The sequence below is a fragment of the Schistocerca americana genome, chromosome X (genome assembly GCF_021461395.2).
Source record: "Schistocerca americana isolate TAMUIC-IGC-003095 chromosome X, iqSchAmer2.1, whole genome shotgun sequence".
NCBI classification, from domain to species: Eukaryota; Metazoa; Arthropoda; class Insecta; order Orthoptera; family Acrididae; genus Schistocerca; species Schistocerca americana.
In genome coordinates, this window is record NC_060130.1 from 367,513,942 (window position 1) to 367,538,956 (window position 25,015).

Genomic DNA, 25,015 nt, shown 5'->3' on the forward strand with positions numbered 1-25,015 from the left:
CCTGTGTGGAGTGCTTCCGCCAAGCATGTTGACACTGCAGTCACTGAGACTGTCCGAAGCCTCTCGGGATGTACGAGGCCAACTCCAGTCGACAAAACCGAGCTAGGTGGCGCAGTGGTTAGCACACTGAACTCGCATTCGAGAGGAAGACAGTTCAATCCCGCGTCCAACCATCCTGATTTAGATTTTCTGTGATTTCCCTAAATCGTTTCAGGCAAATGCCGAGATGGTTCCTTTGACAGGGTACGGCCGACTTCCTTCCCCATCCTTCCCGAATCCGATGAGACCGATGACCTCGCCTCTTCTCCCCAAATCAACTCATCCCGCCCCCACCCCCCCCACCCCCCTCCAAGTCGACAAACACTATCCGAATGCTGGAATAGCTTCTCAGACCGTCAGAAAGCCGTCGCCGCCGCCGCGAAGAGATAAAAGCAAAACAATGGTCTCCGTCATACACGGCGCGACCATCCAGCTGTAGTCTGTCGACTGAAATCTAGAAAGAGGTTCATCGCTAGGACTCAACCACTGGAGGGAACACTGGAGCCTAATCGCATTAGGATATGGAAGTGAAAGCTACCGCTGGATACCCATGCTAGACCCAGGAAACGATTTGCCCTACCCCGTTTGGAGGCCACTCATTCGTCTTTATACCCTCTAACGGAAAAAATCTTGCACAACGCACAACGCATAACAAGGTGATCGAGGTCGCAACGTTCTAGAAATTCCAACAGAACACGGAAATGAATGAATGATTAATGATTTCATTTACGTCCTTTTACTAAGAGGCCGCTTTTATTTAAAGAGAAGAAGAGCTGTTCGCTGTCCACTACGTTTTATTGAAACTGCAGAAACCTTCATTTGTTGGATAAAAATGTAATATTTTGAACTGACTATTGAAATTGTTTTTAGATACACTCTAAGAAAAAAAAAACAAAGACGAACGAATTATCCAAATGGGACGGAAATTGGTAGGTGTGAATGATTACAGTTTCAGAAAAATTACATAATTTATTCAAGAGAAAGAGCTTTACACATTGAGCAAGTCAATAACACATTGATCCAAAATGTTCAAATGTTCAAATGTGTGTGAAATCTTATGGGACTTAACTGCTAAGGTCATCAGTCCCTAAGCTTATACACTACTTAACCTAAATTATCCTAAGGACAAACACACACGCCCATGCCCGAGGGAGGACTCGAACCTCCTCCGGGACCAGCCGCACAGTCCACGACTGCAGCGCCCTAGACCGCTCGGCTAATCCCTCGCGGCCATTGATCCACTTATGGCCCTTATGCAAGCAGTTATTCGGCTTGGTATTGATTGAAAGAGTTGTCGGATGTTCTGCTGAGGGATATAACGCCAAATTCTGTCCAATTGGGGCGTCAGATGGACAAACTTCTGAGCTGGTTGAAAGGCCCTGCCCATAATGCTCCAATCGTTCTCAGTTGGAGAGAGAACAGACGATCTTGTTAGCCAAGGTAGGGTTTGGCAAGAACGAGGACAAACAGTATAACCTCTCGCTGTGAGCGGGCAGCCGTTATCTTGCTGAAATGTAAGCCCAAGATGGCTTGCCATGAAGGATAACGAAACAGGGCGAAGAACTCGCCATTCCGCTGTGCTGTAAGTGTGCCGCGAATGACAACCAAAGAGGTCCTGCAATGAAATGAAATGGCACCCCAGATAATCACTCCTAGTTGTCGATCGTATGGTGGACGAAAGTCAGGTAGGTATCGCACCGCTATATGGGGCGTCTCCAGACGTGTCTTCGCTGGTCATCGGGACTCATTTCGAAGCGAGACTAATCACTGAAGATAATTCTACTCCAGTCAATGAGATTCCAGGCTGAATGTGCCCGACACCACTGCAAACGGGCGTGTTGGTATACAAAGGTTGCAATTGTTTACATTCTGTATTGTTTACTTTGTTTCCAGTTTACTATCACCTGTTTGTAATGTTTTGTGGCAAAATAAACGCCACCTTGCAAAATTTCCGTTTGTTGTTTTAATTTTGGGCACCAGTGTATGATCTGATTGATGTATGAACGTAGAATGATGTTAGTATACAAAGAAAATGTTACCAATACCTTCTGAAACCGTAACATCATTTGATATTGGGCATTTAACTGCTGTTCTTGCCGTAAGTGTATAAATGAACACGAAATGTAAATGGTCTGACCTCATCCTAAGGGTAGTTTAAATAATGGTTACGCAGTGCATAGCTTTCTGCTTTGGAACTGTGGCAGTCATTAGGTCTGAGGATGACCAAGATATTTCTCTTGTCGTTCAGTTGTTCTGCAAACATATTTTCTACAAGGGGAATCGCGCAGCAGGTTGTCCTGGCGGACAGCCTGGAGAAGAGCGTGGCAAGTGTGACGTTCCTTTACCTTTTTGGAACGCGTTTTCTTCCAGTAGGAGATATACCGCAGCCAGACTGAGCTGCACAGAGAACCCATCTGACACTAATAATGTAACCATGTTGCAGTGCACTCTGCAAGACATGGAATATTTTGTTACCTCTGGGACAATTGATGGCAACAGGTAATAACCAACACTCCTGCAAATCAAAGTCGTCTCTGTTATACCGTTACCGTGGAACCAAGGCTTTTCCAGCTCTTATTCTGTGTAGCAAATGTTGCACAGTATTATTTCAAGCATGCTGATTAGAGGTAGTCATTATGATACTTCGGCCTATCCAAGTTATTAGCTATTCGAAGAATATTGTGACGGTATATCACTGCTCGGTGAGCTGTTTTTCTACTACTTTGAAGGATTACTGTTTCTAATAAAATAGCTCAGAGCCCCCACGTGCTTTCGCAAGAATTAAAATGAAACAAATTTCAATAAAGCACCATTCATAGGATCTAAAATGCGTGGCTCCGTTACTGTCTAGAAACGCTAAACAATCCCACTGTCGAAATTTCCCTAGCATTAATCACACAAATAAGATGTAGGTAGGAATTACTGCCGTGAAGAAATCACAGCTCAGCTACCAATGTTTGTACTTTTAACATTAAACACTTTGTAGAACACTATCGCACCAGTTAATACGTTCAACGTTTCAAATATTACTAGAGCGAGAGATCGCAATTAAGCTGGCTGCTATCTTCCGTAGAATCTGCGAACTTTTTTGGAAGATCCCTCGCAAGTCAAGTTTAAAATCAAAAATTCCACGTGAGCAATTAATCTCAAAAATTAAAAGTTCAGATTGCAGCAATTAATCGTAAAATAAATTAAATATTCACCTGACTTGAAAACACGACGAAGTCCTCAGCTCACCGCTGGCTAAAAACACTCAACACTCATGCTCATAAATTAAGGATAATTGCAGAATGTGGTGCCACACAACGTGGCACTATACAAAAATGGCGCTAATAGCATGGGTACATAGGGAACACAAACGACACAGATCTGTAAATCCACGGTATTGGTGATAAGCTGAGAAAACCGTCCCGAAACACATGTGCTACAAAATGGTTCAAATGGCTCTGAGCACTATGGGACTCAACTGCTGAGGTCATTAGTCCCCTAGAACTTAGAACTAGTTAAACCTAACTAACCTAAGGACATCACAAACATCCATGCCCGAGGCAGGATTCGAACCTGCGACCGTAGCGGTCTTGCGGTTCCAGACTGCAGCGCCTTTAACCGCACGGCCACTTCGGCCGGCTACATGTGCTACAAAACGCCACTGTTTACTGCTCATATACCCCGACATCAATATGGGATATGATCACCATTCACACGTACACAGTCCGCACAACGGGTTGACATACTCTGGATCAGGTGGTCGAGCAGCTGCTGCGGTACAGCCTCCCATTCTTGCATAGTGCCTGTCGGGGCTCCTGAAGTGTCATAGGGGTTTGAAGACGTGCAGCGATACGTCGACCGAGAGCATCCCAGACGTGCTCGATGGGGTTTAGGTCGAGCCTGACTCATTAACTCGACAGTTGCGAAAAGTGTTTTGGTTTAATACACCAACTGTGAAAATTAATGAGTGCCCAAATTTCTTTTCAAGCACCTATCTCATTTGTTTTAAACCTTATCTTAAAGTTACTGGTTCGCGATTGGAAAGTTTCACCAGTTAAAGCAGTGGCTTTGTTGCGTATTAATGTAAGAAAAGGAGCCTCACCGATTACGTGGGTCGCATTTTTCAGTCTTCGCTTGATTTTTATTGACATAAATTGATTCACTTAAAGTTAAAGATTAAAATAACTGATGATTATATTAAATTCAATTTTGTTAACATGTTTCTTGAAGTAGTACTTGAGTACGAATTAATTTAAAGTCTATAAGTTTCATTATGGTAAAACAAACATTAATAATATTCATGAATATAAATTCCACAACCATTCTGAGTCAAAAAAACAAGTAGATTTTTCCAATATATGAAGGAAGATGGCATAGTTAATTTTCAAAGAGGTATAAACACAATTCATTGTACTAAATGCGTACAGGCTGCGAAGAAGCAATGTTTAAAGCATTGGCTAAGCTGCGATTCGAAAGTTATAAGTTACTAATTAAGTTGTATCAAAGGAAACCACTCACTGAAAAACAGAAGCATTGAGTTTTTGATAGACACATAGAAAAGATAGAAAACTTCCTAGCTTTCAAAGTTATCCGTTGACGAGATAGAGTAAAACACACACACACACACACACACACACACACACACACACACACACATATGGACCTACATGGTGTCAGCTGGACAAGCAGTGCCAGTGTTATTTGTTGGCAGGTGGTAGTTTTTTATGTTGGTATGACAACCAGACTGTTGTCAAGAACATAGTTTACCACCTGGTGCCACAAAATGCAGCTGAGTGCAACTTACTCGATTTCAATGGCTGCTTCACAATCCGAGACATTTGGATCCTTCCTTCCACCACCAACTTGGTTTTTTTGGGGGGGATTCGAAACCAAACCTCGGAGGGAGCGGCTTGGGGAACTGTGGCGTGGCGCCTCGACTACCTGCCGGCCGCCCCTGTTGAACAAGGGGAGGGAGGAGGACTAATTTCTTCCTCGCCACTGTGGCAGCACCGTCGTGTTTACGCCGGAGGAACAGAGAGGGGGAAGCAGTCTGGCGTTTTTTTTTTTTTTTTTTTTAAAGTGTGGTGGTGCTGAAGTCTGATCAACTTCGTTGATTTTTACTTCTGTAGGGAATGGAAGGGGTAAAAATTTTCTCTTTATTTATTTATTCTTCTTTCAGCTTTAGTTTGGGCACACAGAAGGGTTCTTTAACTCGCTGCTTTTGGTGTGTGTTTGAAAATATGTGTGTAGAAGTGCTAAAGGACGATATGTCCTTAAATTATGGAGAATTACGTAGGGATATCATTTACGGAGGCTCAAATACTATCGCCTTCGGTACTTTATATTTGTGGTTGCGTAAGGGTTCTACCGCCCCTACTGTGGTGAGTTGTGGTGCACTGTCACGTATCATGTCCAACTTCCGAAATAAGGTTCGTGCCTTCTCCTTGACCTTGTCTGAGAGGTAAGATTCGCTCAAGGCTCGATGAATGTCTTGATTTCGGATCCACCATTGGGCTCCTGTGATCCATCGTAGGCATCTGCTTTGTACAACCTGTAACTGCTTGTAGTTCGTGGCACACGTAGTACCCCAAGAGGTCGATCCATACAAAATGGATGGTTCGACTGTGGCATGGTACAACTGGAGTTTCGTGCGTTGGCTGAGGTATGAGCTCTTCAGAAAGGGGAGGAGAGCTCCCAGCATTTTGAGGCCAGACGTCTTCTTCTCCATAATGTGATGACTATACAACAGTTTGGCGTCTAGATGCACTCCCAGGTATTTTACAGTTGTTGCCCAGGGGAGTGGCTGGTCTGATATCCGCAGGCGGTCATTGACGATGGGTCTCCGACGTGTGAAGACAATAACTTTGGTTTTTTCCGCATTGACCGTTATTTTGTTCATGTGGGTCCAGTGGTCCACTAAATCTAGTTGGCGCTGCATCCGTGTGACGAGGTGGTCCATTCTGGTGCCTGCAGTCAGGAGCGCTGTGTCGTCGGCATAGAAACTGGCAGTAACATGTGGCACCGTCGGGAGGTCGTTAATATATAAATTAAACAACAGTGGAGAGATGACCGATCCTTGTGGAAGTCCTTCAAGGACAGGCCGTGTTGTTGAATTCTTGTCATCAATGCGAACATATAATCTGCGATCCTGAAGAAAATTGTCGAGAAGTTTTAAATAGCAGTCTGGTAGGGGAGTGGTACGTCGGAGCTTGACGATCAAGTTGCGTCGCCATACTTTATCTTAAGCCTTCTCTATATCGAGAAAGAATCCAATAGTATGTCGTTTCTTGTTGAAATTGTCCTGGATAGATTCCGTGATGCGCAGTAGTTGTAACTCAGCCGATAGCTTTGCCTGGAAGCCAAACTGCTCCGGTCGGATGATGTTGTGTGCCACAAGGATATCCAGCAGGCGTTTCAGTAGGACACGTTCCAGTACCTTTCCCAGCGCCGGCAGTAAACTTATGGGTCTGTAGCTGCCAGGGTGTGAGAGATCCTTGCCCGGTTTTGGTATTGGCACTATTCTGGCAATCTTCCATGCCTCTGGGAAGTATCCAGTCCTGAGGCAGCTGTTCACTATCCGGGTGAGAAGCACAACAGGCTTTCTCGGGAGGTGTTTCAATTCCGTATTGCTGATTCTATCTGCTCCAGGTGAGGTGTGTTTGCTATACTTGATAATCCTCCGAATTTCCTCCGGCGTTGTCAGCCTTGGCATAGTGTTAGTCGGGGCGTCCCGAATAGCTTCCCATTCCGCCGCTGTGGCCTCCTCTGCACGGTGGAGTGCATCATCTCCATCCTCCGTGGGGGGCGTAGTCATCTGTTGTTGGTATGTATCCGCATACAGCTCCGCCTGCGCCAGTGAGTCGTACAAGAGGCCATGGGGTCCTCGAATTGCCCTTTTGGGGGGCTGTTGCTGTCTGAGACTTTTAACTATTCGCCATTCATCTTTGGTGCGTAATAGAAAGTTGTCCATTTTGAGTTCCCATGTGTGTTGCTTCCAGTCCTGAACCTTCCGTCGGAGTTCTCGGGTTAGTCTGTGAGTTTCCCGTCTATCGTCCGGATGGCGGTAACGGACCCATCGTTTCCGACAGCGATTGCGCCTTGTCTTAAGCTCCTGCAGTGGTGGTGGAAACTCGTCATAATTGACTTCCGGTCGCAGGTGCTCCGTGAGTGCTCGTTGTTTCGCACTGGTAATCTTCTTCGTGAGTACTGCGACTGCCACATCAATCGCTTCTCTGGTAGTAACAACCTGGGTTGGTCGCACATTGTTGTTGAGGTACGCTTGGAACTGCTGCCAGTCGTAAGTTCTTGTCGTCGGCAGTGGGAGTTGCAAAGTAGCCCTCTCAATGAGTCCTAACACCGGTCTGTGGTCCGACGAAAGATCATCCAGCGTCCGCAGATGGAGATTCGGGTTGATGTTCTTGATTATGGCGATGTCTAGAACATCAGCGTCTTGTGTCTGGACGTAAGGTATCCTCGTCGGTTCCCGTGGTCCATGGACGGAAACATGTAAATTCTCAGCCAGTGCAAACAACATATGTCCTTTTGGGTTAGTCTTACGGGAATTCCAGGCAACATGTTTACTATTAAGATCCCCTCCAAGGAGGATCTTGTCGTAACCCTCTGTAACGGAGTAAAGATCTTCTGGGTGGAAAGGCTTCTTTGGGCTACGGTAAGCCGCAATACAGGTAATGTTTCCGAGCGTCGTGTGGATTGTTACTGCCGTGGCCTCTAAAGTCTGGAGTTGAGGTAAAAGTTCTTGGTGGTGACGAATACAGTTTTTGATCAGAACTGCGGTCCCTCCACCCCGTTGGTCCCGTCTGTCCGTCCGGTAGATGTGCATGTTCCTCAAGCGCAGGTCGGTTGACTCGCGAAGATGTGTTTCGGAGACAAATGCTACGTCTATCTTGTGGCGATGTAAGAAGTCCGTGAATTCTATTTTCTTCGGTTTCAGGCCGTTGGCATTCCAAATGCAGAAGTTAAGATTCCTCGCGTGATGCCGTCTATCCATTTAGGGTGTTTGAAAAGCTGTCAGTACGCTTTCTACAAGCGAGAGGATAGACGTCAGCTTCTGCTGGAGGGCGGTGAGTAGTTGAAGAATATCTGTTAACGCTGGTGTAAAGGTGGTTGACCAGGCAGATGACGTCTCCGCTGGTGTTGGAGTCGGCGGATGGGCATGTAGTGCTTCGGAGTACGTGCGCTGTTGTCTTGTCTGCCGTAGAGTCACTCTGGGTGCCGGTTGTGGTCGAGAGGCGATTGTTTCCACAGGGAGATGCGCCGCTTGTTGTTGGGTGGCCGGAATCGCAGCCATGGCCGAGTTCTTAAAAATTATAGCCCGTTGTGGGGTCGACTTCTTTGGTGTCCTTCTAGTATATTTCCGTAGGAGTTCTTGAAATTTGGGGCAGCCACGGAAGGTCGCTGGATATTCTTGTTCACAATTGGCGCACTTTGGGGGCGCCGTCCTAGGATGGGTACAATTCGATGATTTATGGGATCCACCGCAGCGGACGCAGCGTGCTGGCATGCTGCAGTAGTTCGCTGTATGCTCGAAACGTTGGCAATGTCGGCACTGGACTGGTCCTTCTTTACTGTTATAGGTTTCTATTATCACTCGTGTGTAGAGCAGGTATTTGACATCATAGATCTTGTCACTGTCTTTTCCGGATGGGAGGGTGACTCGGTACACAGGTTGCGGTATCAATTGTTTCGTCTTCTCGTCGCGTTCCTTAAATTGGTAGACTTGTAGCACTTTGAAGCCTTTTTCCTTGAGGGCATAGTAAAGTTGTTCTTCGGTAACTTCCGCCGGAAGGCGTTTGACAACTACTTTCAGTTCCCTGTCTTCTGGTGCTTGATGTGTAAAATAGGAGAAGTTGTGGTTCGTGAAGAATTTTATTGCACGCCTTTGGTCTTCGAAGGATTCAAAGTGGTATTTGATGCGGTCCTTTTGGTATATAGCTTTAAGGTTGCCCTCTAGAAGTCCGTTGAGCGTTTCATTGAGGTGAACGTAATCCTTTGTGTAATAAATTGTGACTGGGGGCACTTTGCGAAGCACATTCTTGTCTCTGTCCACGGCTTCTGCGGCATTAGAAGTTTGTCCCTGCGGCTTGTTGGTGGTTGATGGAGGCGCAGCTTGAGGTGTCAGTGGGGCGAATCGGTTCGTTGTGGGGATGGTCTCCGTTCGCCTCTTAGCCGGGTTGGCTAAGTCCTGGGCTAATGCGTTGCCTCTGCGCCGTTTGTTGTGTACGAGCGTAAAGTCCCCCTCTGCGTGTAGGGAGTCGTTGTCGTTGTCGGCTGGAAAGGCCGCTGCCATCTCCGCGTCATCGACCGTTTGGTGGGAGTGCTGTGATTCGACATCTGAGTCCACAGATGGAGATGCCAGACAGGTGTCGTTATCCTGCTCTTGCGTTTCCCGTGAATAGCGGATAAGGCGTTGTATGTCCTTCAGCGTTTCTTTGTCCTCCTCCCGACATATATCGAGCCTTCTGGCGTAGTCCTGGCGGTCGTCTTCATTGCTGCGTCCGTCGTGATGTGATGTATGGCCGACGTCCGAATATGGTTTCGTCGTGTGGTGTGTAGTTTTCTGCGGTCGAATAGCGCTTGTCGATCGTCGTTCTGTCCTGTCATGAACCGGTGCCGTAGCCTGGGTCGTCAACCTGGGATCCGTCCTGTGTGGAGCGGCCGCTGGAGCGTCCGGCGGGCCAGGCCCAACCGATCGACCAGCGGCCGACTCCAGCGCGTCCGAGGCGGCTGCCCCGGCCGCGCGCGCATCGTCCTCGCTCGTCGGCATCGCAACTCGACTCTCCTGTCGTGGTGGTGCAGTCTGGCGTACAGCCGTACACGCCAGTATTCTGCTGAGTGGAGTGCTGCCAGCATGTTAGGCGCCGTGCGTTTTCTCTTAACTGATTTTGCAGAAGACGAAATCTAATTTGGAAATTAGAATGCAATGCTCGATACTGCGGTTACATGTTAAGCCTGAAGCAATTTTGCTTAGCCCTTCAATGGCAGTTTCCGAGTGTTTTATTCTTCCCGCATTATGGAAAAAAAGGTTGAACATTACTACAGTCAAACATGTCCAACACCTACAATGGCTATAAGTATTCCGAATGGGTAAATACACTGCGAGTAATTACAAAGGATAAAGACATTGCTAATAGCCCTGGCATAAGTTGGGTTTCGAAGTATTTTTGAAAATTTTCGCTATCCGTTTCTGAGTGATAGTCGGACGTTTTGGTTTTTGAGCCGTGAAACACCCGTCTCCGCCTGCATGAACAACAATTAAACACTGACCGGCACTTTTGTTTGACAATGCTACTCGCACACTTGATGTAAGCACATATTAAAAGCTTTGAGACTGGCCACTCAGTGGCCGAAACCTAGGTAGATCTGAAAAGTAAAAACAAAAATTGCGATTGATTGCTCACATTTCCTACAGATTTGTTTAAATAAAATTCCACAAACGTTTTGAAAAAAAAAAGCGGGGTAGGGGGCAATGTAGCAGCTCGCACGGGGCGGCAGTTGGGCTTGTGCCGGCCCTGCTTACAATACATCCTCCGCTCTTGTAATCGTTCCGTCTACCCCATGTTGCCCTCAGCGTGCGCCGTTCCCCACCGATCGCTGCAATGGTACGAGTGCTGGTAAACCGGCTGCTTACCTCCGAGCCACTAGTCACGAACCTCCAATCCTTCTCCCTGCCTCCCGCACCCCTCTCCCACTAACCGCACTATCCAACAGTACCTCCACTACAACTGTCCACCAACTGAAAAATAGCACTGGCACCGTTAGTCCAATGTGTGTGCGTGTGTGTGTGTATTTTACTCCAGCTTGTCGAAGGATAACTCTGAAAGCTATCAAGTTTTCTTTCTTCTGTGTGTGCCTGTCTACGATTCCACGCTTCTGCTTTTTGGTGAGTGGCATTCTTTAAGGGGGGTAAGACGTCAAACGGGCCGACTTGGAGCAGGAGAGTCACCACAGGACATTTTATTTTCTACTGTCTATACTTTTACAAATAAATTCATAAAACTTTGTCACCAATACCAGGAAGGACTGAGGACTCACACTCATCGCAGTGGAAGTTCAAAAACGTAGCAAAATACCTTTTTTTACATGCGAAATTTCATCATTTTTTCACTTATTACTGGCTGCATTTGTTGCTATAGGTACACTTTTCTTCCTAAGTAAGAGAGATTCCTCGATGAATTTTTCATATCATACCAACAGTAGTTACAGGTATATGAAACTCTAGAATTTTCCAAATCTATTAAAAACTGTGGAAAAATTGAGATAATTAACTATAAAACTTGAGTTTTTTGTAAACATGAAGTTTAAAATGTAACAGTTCATTCATTTTTTCATAAATTAAATAACTTCTAGAGTTTCATACACCTGTAACTATGGTTTGTATGCTGTGCAAAAGTCATCGAAGAATCTCTCTTACTTAGGAAGAAAAGTATACCTATAGCAACAAATACAGCCAGTAGTAAGTGAAAAAGTGATGAAATTTCACATGTAAAAAAAAAAGTGTTTTGTTACGTTTTTGAGCTTCCACTGCTAAGAGTATGAATCCTGAATCCTTCCTGGTCATGCTGTTAAAGTTTTATGAATTTATTTGTAAAAGTTTAGACTGTGGAAATTAAAATGTCCTATGGTGCCTCTCCTGCTCCAAGTCGGCCCCTTTGACGTCCTACCCCCCTTAATCGAAAAGTATTCATATTCTGTAAGAACTTCTAGTGGAAGTGGTGGCAATATCAGGCTGTTTTATAGATACGACAAAAAATTCGTAACTTAAGATGATCGTAGAACTATATATTACGAATAGGAAAGATGGTGATAGGGTCGTTACAAGTGGGATGATCGAGAAATAGTTTGAAAGTGGTTCTATGAACCCTCTGTCAAGCACTTAGGCGTGAATTGCAAAGTAATCATATATGTGTAATGTAGACATAAATCTTTGATGCATTTACTTCTCTGAAGTAAAGAGTAGGATCTAATAATGTACAAAAATAATTAATTAAATATTTAAGTCCGTGTCCTAAAGATCATTTGCAGGATTTCTCTGGAAATGCACCCCTCCCCCCCCCCCCCCCCCCCACCTCCTCATGAACCATGGACCTTGCCATTTGTGAAGTGGCTTGCGTGCCTCAGCCATACAGATAGCCCTGCCGTAGGAGCAATCAGACCAGACGAGTATTTGTTGAGAAGTCAGACAAACGTGTGGTCTCTGAAGAGGAGCAGCAGCCTTTTCAGTAGTTCCAGGGGCAGCTGTCTGGATGATTGAATGATCTCGCCTTGTAACAACAATTAAATCGGTCTTGCTGTGTTGGTACTGTGAACGGCTGAATCCAAGGGGAAACTACAGCTGTAATTTTTCCCAAGGGCACATAGCTCTATCGTATGGTTAAATGATGATGGCATTCGCTTGGGTAGAATATACCGGAGGTGGAATAGTCCCCCATACGGATGAGCGGTTGGTCATAAGCCACACATGCCGCCGGTAAATGCCAAACGACGACTTGCTTGGTGTAAGGAGGGTAAACATCGGACGATTGAACAGTGGAAAAACGTTGTGTGGAGTGACGAATCACGGCACAGAATGTGGTGATCCGATGGCAGGGTGTGGATATTGCGAATGCGGCGAATGTCATCTGCCAGCATGTGTAGTGCCAACAGAAAAATTCGGAGTTTGCAGATCGGAGTTACTCAGATCGCGCCTCGCAACTGAGGAGTCTACTGATATATTTGGTTACAGTTTCGCAGTTATTTTTTATATTAGTTTCCAGGGTCTCTGAAGCACAGGACAAGAGGTTGGTAACCAGCTAAATTTTCCCTGAAGGTCTTGTAAAAATTGCGGATAATGTTCTTGGTAAAGTCCGGTTCTTTTCCGTTCAGTGTTTTATTGTCGTACTTGCGTTTTCCTCGTCGAACAATTCCAGACACGTTTTTCCGTACCTCTACAAATGACTGCCACTTTTCTGTTGTTTTATTTCTATTCAGATTATTCCGTGTTCTAATACTATATTCAACAGCTTGATCGAATGTGACGTTCCACCCCAATGTTTCCTCTGTCTCGGGGCTGGCCCGATTTTAATGCTTCAGTGTCACGGCGAGTTCACACTAGTTTTTTGGTATCCACCCTACGGATTTTTTCAATGATTTTCTACTTGTTGTGTTCTAAGTATTCTGGATCAGTACGGAAAATCTGGGTTACTTTTGTCCGTTTTTAGTTGGCTTGAAATTTAACTTGGAGTAAGCGATGATCTGCCTCGAAGAATACTCTCCTGGTTTTAACGTTGAGGACGTCTTTGATGTTCCTAATGGAGATCGCAGTGTGGACAATCTGAAATTCTCAGTGTTTTATATATATATATATATATATATATATATATATATATATATATATATACTGGCTAAGTGTCCGGCGTTTGCCAGGTACGTATTTATTGCAATCTTTCATTAGTCCACTTCCTCTGTCAGTCTCCTCCTTCCCCCTCTACATCCATCTCTTTCTCTCCCATATGATTGTCAGTGTCTTCCTCCCGTCTATCTCAGTCCATCTCATACGCCATCTTCTCTCTCCACGTTGTCATCCTTACCCCAATAAAAGGTTGGCGGGTCTTATCACCACAGTATTTTATCCCGGATAGTAGATAATATGTGTACCAAGTTTGATTGAAATCGATCTAGAGATTCAGGAGGAGCGTTTTACCCGCAACTTCGCCCGTGTCTGCACATTTCACATACACGTAACGTATGTCACACGTATTTGTAGCTGTCTCTCACCTGTAGCTCTAGCGAATTTCGCCCTGCAGTTATGGTTTTCACGAAGCTCAATGTTTATGACATCATATCTTCTGAACTATATGTCATACATTATATAGTTCTGCAGGTACATTCACAGGTGTACCAGTTTTACCTTTCTTCTATAAATAATTCGTGTCAGTATTTTGCAACCGTAACTTATTCAACTGACAGTCAGTAATATTCACACCTGTCACCGCCTGACTTCTTTGGAACTGGAATTATATATATACTTCTTGAAGCTTCAGGATATTTAACCTGTCTCATACACTATGTGATCAAAAGGATCGGGACATCTGGCTGAAAATGACCAAGTTCGTGGCACCCTCCATCGGTAATGCTGGAACCCAATATGGTGTTGGCCCACCCTGACCTTCGATGACAGCTTCCACTCTCGCAGGCATACGTTCAGTCATGTGCTGGAAGGTTTCCTGGGGAATAGCAGCCCATTCTTCACGCAGACCTGCACTGAGGAGAGGTATCGATATCGGTCGGCGAGGCCTGGCACGAAATCGGCGTCCCAGATATCCCAAAGGTGTTCTATGGGATTCAGGTCAGGACTCTGTTCAGACCAATCCATTACAGGGATGTTATTGTCGTCTAATCACTCCGCCAAAGCCCGTGCATTATGAACGGGTGCTCGATCGTGTTAAAATACGCAATCGCCATCCCCGAATTGCTCTTCAACAGTGGGAAACAAGAAGGTGCATAAAACATCAATGTAGGCCTGTGCTGTGATAGTGCCACGCAAAACAAGAAGGGATGCAAGGCCTCTCCATGAAAACCACGACCACACCATAACACCACCGCCTCCGCATTTTACTGTTCTCGGTATTCACGCTGGCAGATGACGTTCAGTGTGCATTCACAATACCCACACCATTCCATCGGATCGCCACATTGTGTACCGTGATTCGTCACTCTACACAACGTTTTTCCACTGTTCTATCGTCCAATGTTTACGCTCCTTACACCAAGCGAGTTGTCGTTTGGCATTTACTGGTGTAACGTGTGGCTTATGAAATCCAAGTTTTCTCACCTCCCGCCTAACTGTCATAGTACTTGCAGTGGCTCCTGATGCAGTTTGGAATTCCTGTGTGATGGTCTGGGTAGATGTCTGCCTATTACACATTACGACCCTCTTCAACTGTCGACGGTCTCTGTCAGTCAACAGACGAGGTCGGCCTGTACGCTTTTGTGCTATACGTGTCCCTTCACATTTCCACTTCACTATGACATCGGAAACATGGACCTAGGGATGTTTAGGAGTGTGAAAATCTCGCGTGCAGACGTATGGCTCAAAAATGGTTCAAATGGCTCTGAGCACTATGCGACTCAACTGCTGTGGTCATGAGTCCCCTAGAACTTAGAACTAATTAAACCTAACGAACCTAAGGACATGACACACATCCATGCCCGAGGCAGGATTCGAATCTGCGACCGTAACAGCAGCGCGGCTCCGGACTGGAGCGCCTAGAGCCGCACGACCACCGCGGCCGGCAGACATATGACACAAGAGACAGCCAATCATCTGGTCGCGTTCGAAATCCGGGAGATTCGCGGGGCGCTCCATTCTGCTCTCTCACGATGTCTAATGACTACTGACGTCGCTGATATGGAGTACCTGGCAGTAGGTGGCAGCACAATGGACCTAATATGAAAAACGTATGTTTTGGGGATGTCCGGATACTTTTGATCACACGTTCCTGACACTGTGGATTTCGAAATACTGCATTCCCCAACGATTTCCGAAATGGACTGTCCCGTGCGGCGGGCTCCAGCTACCATTCTGCGTTCAAAGTTTGTTAATTTCCGTCGTGCGGCCATAATCACGTAGGAAATCTTTTCACGTGAATCACCTGAGTGCAGATGACAGCTCCCCAATGCAATGCCCTTTACCTCGTGGACGCGCTACTAACTCCATCCCTATACGTGAATATCGCTGTTCCATGACTTTCGTCACTTCATTGTGTTAACCGCGTCATCTATCGATTTTACGGGTGCAAATCCGAACTGATGTGGCCTAATGTCCAAACAAATGAAAAAAAAAGACCAAGAGGCGCGGATCCCTTTCAGCTCGTTCCGGGAAATAACTAAATTTTCCTGTCAACAAGTGTTTGTTCGCGAGGCAGCAGCGACACGTGGAGAGGGACGTGTCTGTGTCGGTGTGTCAGTGTGGGGGCGGCGTCGGTGTAGCGGCGCAGGCGCGCCCCGGCGCTGGCATAAAAGGGACGCCGCCGCGGCGAGAGGCGCAGTCCTCGCAGCTCCGCCACACCCGCGGTGAGTACGCCAGCTGCCCGCTGCCCGCTGCCTATAGCCGGCGCTGCCAACGCTGCGCACCCCTCAAATACTCAAAAACTAAGTCACAGAAAAGTACAATCACGGCACTCCGCCAACACAAAGAGCCTGTGTAGCAACTGATATCCTTGGCGCCACTTGCGAGCAGGCTCCAACAATGCGGAGTTCCTATCTTGTCGAAAACGTAATTTCGCACCATTAATTTAAAAGCTTAATGCTGAATGAACTGCAGACATAATCAGAGTGTAAGTCACTCTATTTATCGGTTAATTTATCACAAGATGACATTTGGTGAAACAACTGCTTTTAAATCCTGGAATGAACGAACGTTCAGACCCTTAATATTGCGTATTACGCTCAACCACGTACAATGGCTGATCCGTACGCAAGTATACGGCAGCCTTGGCGCTTCTTTGGCTGTTAACACGCTAATTACAGCACGCAGCAACGCTGTTAAGTGTCTCGTTCTCTGGTCACTCCACCATATACGGCGTACCTCGAAGCAAAAAAGTGCGAATAAGTTTAAAACAGGCGCAATGTCTGTACTCAGACTCAGCCAAAGCAGTTAGTACAGTGCGTTCTCTCGCAGCAGGACAGACGTACTGGCAGCTGCTGCTTCTGTCTAACTGATCTGCAAGACTGTTTTTTATTTATTGGTTGATGATTCTTGAACATCACCCGTACTACCAGCCTCAAACTCATTTTTAACATTAAAGTGTGTGTCAGCCTGAAAACACTGAAATGAAACATGATACGAGTACCTTTATAGCAACGTTTAACAACTACGTCACTTTATTTGAAATTAAGCTCATGATCTAAGAAACTGAAAATAAACTCAGTAATATACGAGGGTTGGAACTTTAATAGTGGCAACTAATTATTTACAGCTCGTACAAAATAGATACGTGTTTCAAAGTTTTACTGACTTCCAAAGTAGTCGCCAGACTTGTATAAAACCCGTTTCCAGCGATGTAGAAGTCGTAGGATACTCTTAGCAATGCCAGTTGTGTAGACAGTTCGAGCGGCGTGGTCTATTGCCCGACGAATTTGTAGCAGTTCTGAAGCGAATGTCGTGAAGTATTTCCTTCAATTTAGAAAACGAGTTGAACTCACTAGGGCTTAAGTCAGGAGAGTGAAGTACGTGGTATAGCACTTAGCAGCCCCATCAGTCAAACAAATCAGTAACAGCTTGCACTGTACGTGCTTGAGCATTGTCCTGCAAAATGATTGTCGGGTCCTGCAGAAAGTGTCATCACCTCTCTCTATATGCTGTTCATTTTTGGAACACAACCTACTACCAGCTTAGAGACAGAAGTGATGACAGTTTCTGCAGGACCTGGCCATCATTTTGCAGGACAATGCTCAAGCACGTACAGTGCAAGCTGTTACTGATTTGTTTGACTGATGGGGCTGCTAAGTGCTATACCACCTACTTCACTCCCCTGACTTTAGCCCTCGTGAGTTCAACTCCTTTTCTAAACTGAAGGAAACACTTCACGGCATTCTCTTCAGAACTGCTACAAATTCGTCGGGCAATAGACCATGCCGCTCGAACTGTCAACACAACTGGCACTGCTAAGAGTATCTTACGACTTCCACATCGCTGGCAACGGGTTATACACTATGCTGGTGACTACTCTGAAGGCCAGTAAAACATTGAAACGCGTATCTATTTTGTAAGAGCTGTAAATAAGCAGTTGCCACTATTAAAGTTCTAACCCTCGTAAGAAGGAGGCTTGATTTTACAAAGCATACTCATTCACTTATTTTCGTAAGAGTAAAAATGTATGGTTTTCACCTGCTCCTGCAATAAAATGAAATCAACACTTCAATCTGCAGCGGAACTATTAAAACTGATTTCATATTGGTATCTGAGACTAATCTTGGGTAACTACGGATATTCATCATTTTATTCCCCAGTTGTGGCATAAATTGGTCAAAAGATGAAAAAAAAAGTACGACTTTGAATTTTGTATCACCTTCTTGGTAAATGCTATTGTTTTACGTTTTCTTTTAAAAGCAATTTCTGATACATGTTCTGGAATCATATTAAAATTCAGTAATACTGAAAGTTAAAGAAACTATACGAAAATTGAACACTAGTATGCTTCTCGAACATGTTAACATTACTCGACGCATCTCGTTGCCATACGCACTATGACGAAAATTTTCTCTTAATATCTAAGGCGTTAAATTACACGAACTATGTTACCGACTCAAAATACAGTTAAACATTCATGAAACAGAAAAGATTCTGTTGCAGAGATCGTTTCGTGCAACTACACTTGCATCCAGTTTATGCTCTGAAAAATGTGTGTGAGAGTCCATCTGCGTGATAAGAAAATTTTAAACAATCTCATTAGAATAGTTGCCTAATTTTCCTCGAAATTAACTCCCACGACTGATTTGTATAAGAGAAACTAGATAAATAATTATTTAACATTCAGGTGAGAAGCCTTGGAATATAACATGAAATGAAGCGGGGTTGGTTAGGTGATGACACGCACTGGTGCGAGCTTCGCAAAGACTGGCCCCGTTTTGTTGATAGCCGCAGAACAATTGTGCTCTCAGCCTGTAGAATAACTGTCTGCATGACTGAGAACTTAGACGGAATTACTGCCTCCGCAGGAATCTCTTCAGAAGCTTCCAGAGAACCGTTCCGCCGGTAAGTATTTCCACTATTGTGGAAATAGTTCAACAGTCCTACGGCCAGAATATCGCTAAATGAAGGTCTCTCTTCTTATCCAAGAAGAAATTGGAAGTGTTAGGTATGTTTGTACTAAGAGAAATTACAAAATTATAGCGCTAAGGGTTATTTATGGACAATGAAAGACGAAACCTAGGATCGCTTCATTGGCCAATTTCAGCCACAGAATATTGTGCCAAATTAAAAGTATATTATGTTGAAAAGTGCTCGTCTACTAGCCTCGGACAAAGTTTTGCAACCGAATTTAAATAAAGCACACAGATCGCGGGTTCACTGCTGGGGGCATCTAATACCGAAGAAAAGGATTTGTAAGTTACTGTAGCTTTTTCTGAAGCTTTTTGTACGATTTTTAATGGAAAAATTACCAATAGACTTAATATTATTTACGTATCTGTCGTGCCTGTTCTGTTGGACATGTTCGACAGAGCAGACACCAGTGTTTTTTTGATAACTATATCAGTATCAGTATTTCGGAGGAGGTATCGACGTCAGCCGTACGAATAATTAGGCAATGAAATTATACAATGGCGAAAGTTGAAAGTTTCTGCTGGGCAGGGACTCGAACCCGCTAATGAGATAAAATGGGCATTGATACTACGTAGAAGTGTGCGATAAGCTGAGGATTTGAGTAGGCCGGAAAGCGTGCCCGGAGAGACGAACAGTTAAGTCCTGTCGCCTTAAGCGGGAAATCTGGGTTCGCGTCCCAGTGCGGGGCAAATTTTCTACTTTCGCCGTTCAATAACTTCAATCCCCAATTGCGGCTGACGTCGGCACCTCCCTCAAAACGTTAATATTATCTGACAACTTGGAAATACAATTACTAATACTAATACTATTGACATTAATACTATTATGAAGCCAATTTTGTTGCGTTCGACAGAGCAGACAAAATGTGTTGCTAACTTACACGAAAATTAATGTATTTGACCTGAAAATGGTACAGAAGCTGTTACTAAAGGCTTCTTTTGTATGCTAATATTTGAACATAGGAAAAGACGATATAGCTCAGAACTTGAGTTTAAGATGTTTGTTCACTTAAAAAGCGTAATGAGTAGTTCGAACCGCCGGCCGGGCTGGCCGAGCGGTTCTAGGCGCTACAGTCTGGAACCGTGCGACCGTTACGGTCGCAGGTTCGAATCCTGCCTCAGGCATGGATGTGTGTGATGTCCTTAAGTTAGTTAGGTTTAAGTAGTTCTAAGTTCTAGGGGACTGATGACCTCAGATGTTAAGTCCCATAGTTCTCAGAGCCATTTGAACCATTTAGTTCGAACCAAAGTGAAAACTCTTGCTCCTCTCTGCAAACAGACTGATTAATCTATCAGTAACGCACCTTCATGCTTCTATAACGATGAAACGTGTTATCCCTTTATAAAAATGTAGTGTGATCTGCTGATAACTTGAAACAGAAAAAAATATACCTACCTTTCCGTGCATATAAACGAATAATATTCTCTTCAGAAGATTAGAAGTCTGATAGCCTAAAAATAACAGTAGGAGTTGGTACGCCATGTGTAGTTACTGTCTTATCTAAAAGTAAAAGTGCGAGACCTTTACAGAAAACATGGTCCCATAATATACAACTTATCTTTTAGCATAAACATTTCACAGCTTCCAGCGCAGTTGTGTGTCTCGAGCCTTGTCGCTTGATATGCGCTAGGATAACAAATTTGTTATGCACCACACATTACTTGAAGGAGTTTTAGGTGAGCGCAGAAATAATGCTAGGGAAGATAAGACATGCAGTTTTCTCTGGGATGGCTCATCAAGTTCCCACCAAAAGATTCGTGTTACCCAATATGTCTTAATTTCCTCAGGTCCTCCTGAGATGAGAGAGTTTTTACATGTCAGATGTTCTGTCGTACTTTGGGATTGGAAACAGCAAAATAAGGGTTAATAACTCCGAAAACATGAGTAAATCTAGGATAAATACGTTTCAGTTTTCAGTAGAAAATACTGGTACACGTGTTCATTATATTAGCGGGCGTTTCCAAGTTTCGTAATCATCAACATAACTGTGCCCTGCGTAATAGCTGGCCGTATCAGAAAGGACATTGTTACGGGTACGCATATTCCTTAGACTTAACTCGACACGTATGCTTTACAGGTAGTTTGTCAGAAATGTCTTTCCTTCTTCGAATCAGTCATGCATTTCACAGACTCTGCAGCCACATTTTAAGATTGACAAGAACTACAGAATGATCCCACTGAGTCTGTATCTCTTCTTGACAACAACTTATGTAACCGGAATGCAAGGTAATCGCTTTCAGAAGTGCCAGTACTGTAAGCACATGCGCTGAATAGTCCGATTAGCTGATTTACCTGTCTTGAGGCCATCGAACTCCAGTGTCTCAAACACTTACGCCACATTGCAGTTCTACTGTTGAGTGAAGCCTTATGGAGGAGCGGGGTTCCGGTTGTCCACATGAATGGCTGCAATGGTTTCACTTCAGGTGGATACCGATAGCGTTCCCAGTACAAGAGTACGGTAGAATCTCTTTACAAATTGCTCTAACTGAGCAACTGATTCATCTCTGAAGACCTCGGTAGCTACTAGAAATCAGAAATTTTAATTTTCATACCCACTTCCTTACAATCAAACTGAAAGCTCTGAAAGAGATCCGAATGTTTTAACTAAACGTGCTTTGAGGAGACAATGTCGAATAATGGTTTAACCTTCAGTTTGTTCGGCATGGCGTTTATGCTCTACACTTTTCTAAAAAATAACCGGGTATTAATGTTTGTGGAGAAGAACTGTTCTGTACTATCCCTTACACATATAGCCAAAATACGCGATGTGCGTTTTCTAGCTGCTAGCTGCTGCCACTCTTCAAATTTAAGAATTTTTTTATTAATTTATGTTTCCATTTCAGTTTTTGTCTGTGCCGTTATGAATGCACAGGTTTAGAATGTACTTGAATCGACACTAAACGACAGTATATTAAAATAAAAAAGTGGTTCATTCCGACAAATGCTATCTACGGAAGTTGAGACATACGTTTAGGGGCGGTGAATATTTTGTCATTCTAGCCACCAAACCCTCCTTAACGTTAATGTTCCATTCCTTCATGAAGTTTTTTAATATATGTAGAACTACAAATGCAGTAACTACAAACACGATTCTTTTCAGAAACGCAATGTAATACAAACTTCGCTTCACTTTCTTGAGGAAATTTCACATTTTTCAGCAGAATGCAACTTATCACGTTGCATAACTGCCTCTACTTATAGTAATAATAATAATAATAACCGTCGGGTAGACCTCTCGCCTGGTGCAAGTCTTTCGGTTTGACGCCACTTCGGCGACTTTCGCGTCGATGGGGATGAAATGATGATGATTAGGACAACACAACACCCGGTCCCTGAGCGGAGAAAACCTCCGACCCAGCCGGGAATCGAACCCGGGCCCTTAGGATTGACAGTCTGTCGTGCTGACCACTTTTTTTTTTTTTTTTTTTAATCTCATTTTGTTCGCTTTCGTGCTTTCGTTCGTTGCATCTGCTCGGGACGGACGTCGTAAAACATCCGTTTAAGTTCGTTGTTGATCGATTAACTCATTTTTTTTTATTACAGAGGGCAGCTAACCCTCAGACCGAACACGCTGAGATACCGTGCCGGCTACCACGCAGCTACCGGGGGCGGACTACTTATAGGAAATATGATTGAAATATTCTTTCTTAGAAAAGGTATTAGTATCAAGTACTCAACTACTTTAACAATCACTTGAAAATTTGGCAGTCAAAACATGGCAGACATTTGTAAATTTTGAAATAAAAAAGAAGTGATAATACCAAGGGAAACAAAGTAAACAGAAGTTTCCAGAAAGTAAGAAATTCTGTTGAATTAGTAGTTACAGAACGTATATTTGTGTCATCTGACGTTAGCTCATGCCGCATAATCTTCCACTATCATACTACCGCATTTTTCAGTAAGATTTATTTTTATTCTGAGATATGAACTCTTTTACCTCTACTATTATTAGTGGGCCAGGCATAATTACAGACCAAACTTTTACGGATCGTATTCTAGGTGAAATAAATTAAAATGAAGGCAAGCAAGACAGAATAAGTCGTAGATGGCTTTCGAATAAGCCAAGAAATATAAAAAGCAACAAATTATTCAAATACACACGAGTTACGCAGACAGCGAAGCAAAAATTGCGAACAGAGTTGGACCATATGTGGCAGAGATAAAGTAAATATTAATGTGCTGTGTGGTGCATATATAATTAACAGTACCAAAGGACGCATATTGTAATCAATAGTTGAAAGTACAGGTTCATGTGGGGCAGAAATATGCGAAATTACAAACAAGAAGAAAAAGAAAATAAAAGCAATGAGGAAGGTTATTTGTAGACCATGTCGTGCAGTAACAACAAGAGACTGGATAATAAATCAAGAAATGATAGAGGGAATGGAAATTGTAATTGGTATCGCGTTATAGAAATAATTGAAACAAATCGGCTCAAGTGGTTTTAATACGTTAATAGGATGCATTTCGACAGGTAGGTCAAGAGAACAATGTAGTAGACACCCTCACAAAAGAAAAGAAGATACTGCCTAGGTGGAATACAAGTACCGAATTTCAACAAGCCTTGGACACCCGAGGACTACAAACGAGGGATTGGTAAGACCGACAAGAATGCCTACTGAGATACATGCACCAAAAAAAGTTTTCCATCATCTCAGTTCCGAGAGTTCCGGAACCTGTACAGAAAATTGGAATAGAGATCAACATAAACATCATTTCCTCCGTTTTATTGCTCATGAAAACCACACATGCATGTTGTAGAACTATACAGCGAGACCTTCAGAGGTGGTGGTCCAGATTGCTGTATACACCAGTACCTCTAATATCCAGTATCACGCCCTCTTGCATTGATGCATGACTGTATTCGTCGTGGCGTACTATCCACAAGTTCATCAACGCACTGTTGTTCCAAATTGTCCCACTCCTCGACGGCGATTCAGCGTAGAGCCCTCAGAGTGGTTGGTGGGTCATGTCGTCCATAAACAGCCCATTTCAATCTATCCCAGGCATGTTCTATAGGGTTCCTGTCTGGAGAACATGCTAGCAACTCTAGTCGAGCGATGTCGTTATCCTGAAGGAAGTCATTCATAAGATGTTCACGATGGAGGCGCGAATTGTCGTCCATGAAGACTAATGCCTCACCAATATGCTGCCGATTTGGTTGCACTATCGGTCGGAGGATGGCATTCACGTGTCGTAAAACCGTTACGGCGCCTTCCATGACCACCAGCGGCGTACGTCGGCCCCACATGATGCCACCCCAAAACATCAGGGAATCTCCACCTTGGTGCAGTCGCTGACCAGTGTGTCTAAGGCATTCAGCCTGACCAGGTTGCCTCCAAACACGTCTCCGACGATTGTCTGGTTGAAGGCGTATGCGACACTCTTCAGTGAAGAGAACGTGTTGCCTATCTCCCCCATGTCCGAACAACATCGCTGAACAGTTAGAGCGACTGTGTCTGTGATACAATATCCACAGTCAACGTCTATCTTCATGTGTTCTGGGAACCGGGGTGATGCAAAACTTTTTTTGATGTGTGTACAAGAGACAGCAGCAGCTGTAAGAAATTCACCAAATGATGAGGAAGGAATGTTTCATAAGAGGAATCAGCTGTTAGATACGTTAAGCTAAATTCATATGGGTCACCTATTACATGAAAACCTAATGATAATTTTTTAAAACCCACTGTGAGAGCTGGAACGTCCAGTAGCGGGCGATAGGGAAAAGGTTGATTACCAGTGATCTAGCTGAACGCACAGCGGATTGACGGATCTTTAATAGAGAACTCTATCCACTGATCTGTGTCTGAAATACGGAGACTACTGCAAAGAGCACGGAAAGTGTGATGTAATGTCGTTTGATTTGAAGGTCGTATTAAAAAAAGTTCATCTTGTGTTTATTGTAAATAAAAAGAGCTCGTGACGTACACAGGGCGTTTTGCATTCACCTTACTGACTTCTACGAACGAGTACTGGACGCTACGTGTCTAATGATTTTAATAGAAACGCATGTCTGAAAACGTACGGTTTCCTTACCACATGGATAAATGTAATAAGATAGTGTGTTAACTTTCCAGTTTGCACTGACTGAGAGATGAAGAGTAATTTATGTTACTCTGGTAACGTGGTAAACACGCCCATGGTAACAACTGTTGTAGTAATTGA

General features: G+C 44.1%; 1 protein-coding gene across 1 annotated transcript in view; it reads left to right on the top strand.

The window, feature by feature from the left end:
* The first annotated feature begins 16,060 nt into the window (after nucleotides 1–16,060).
* The window catches only part of LOC124555680, a 332,311-nt gene continuing 323,356 nt past the window's right edge, over nucleotides 16,061–25,015 (top strand). Inside the window, exon 1 of the mRNA XM_047129679.1 lies at nucleotides 16,061–16,098. The gene's annotated coding sequence lies outside the window, so the exon portion shown is untranslated. The remainder of the gene's footprint in view (nucleotides 16,099–25,015) is intronic.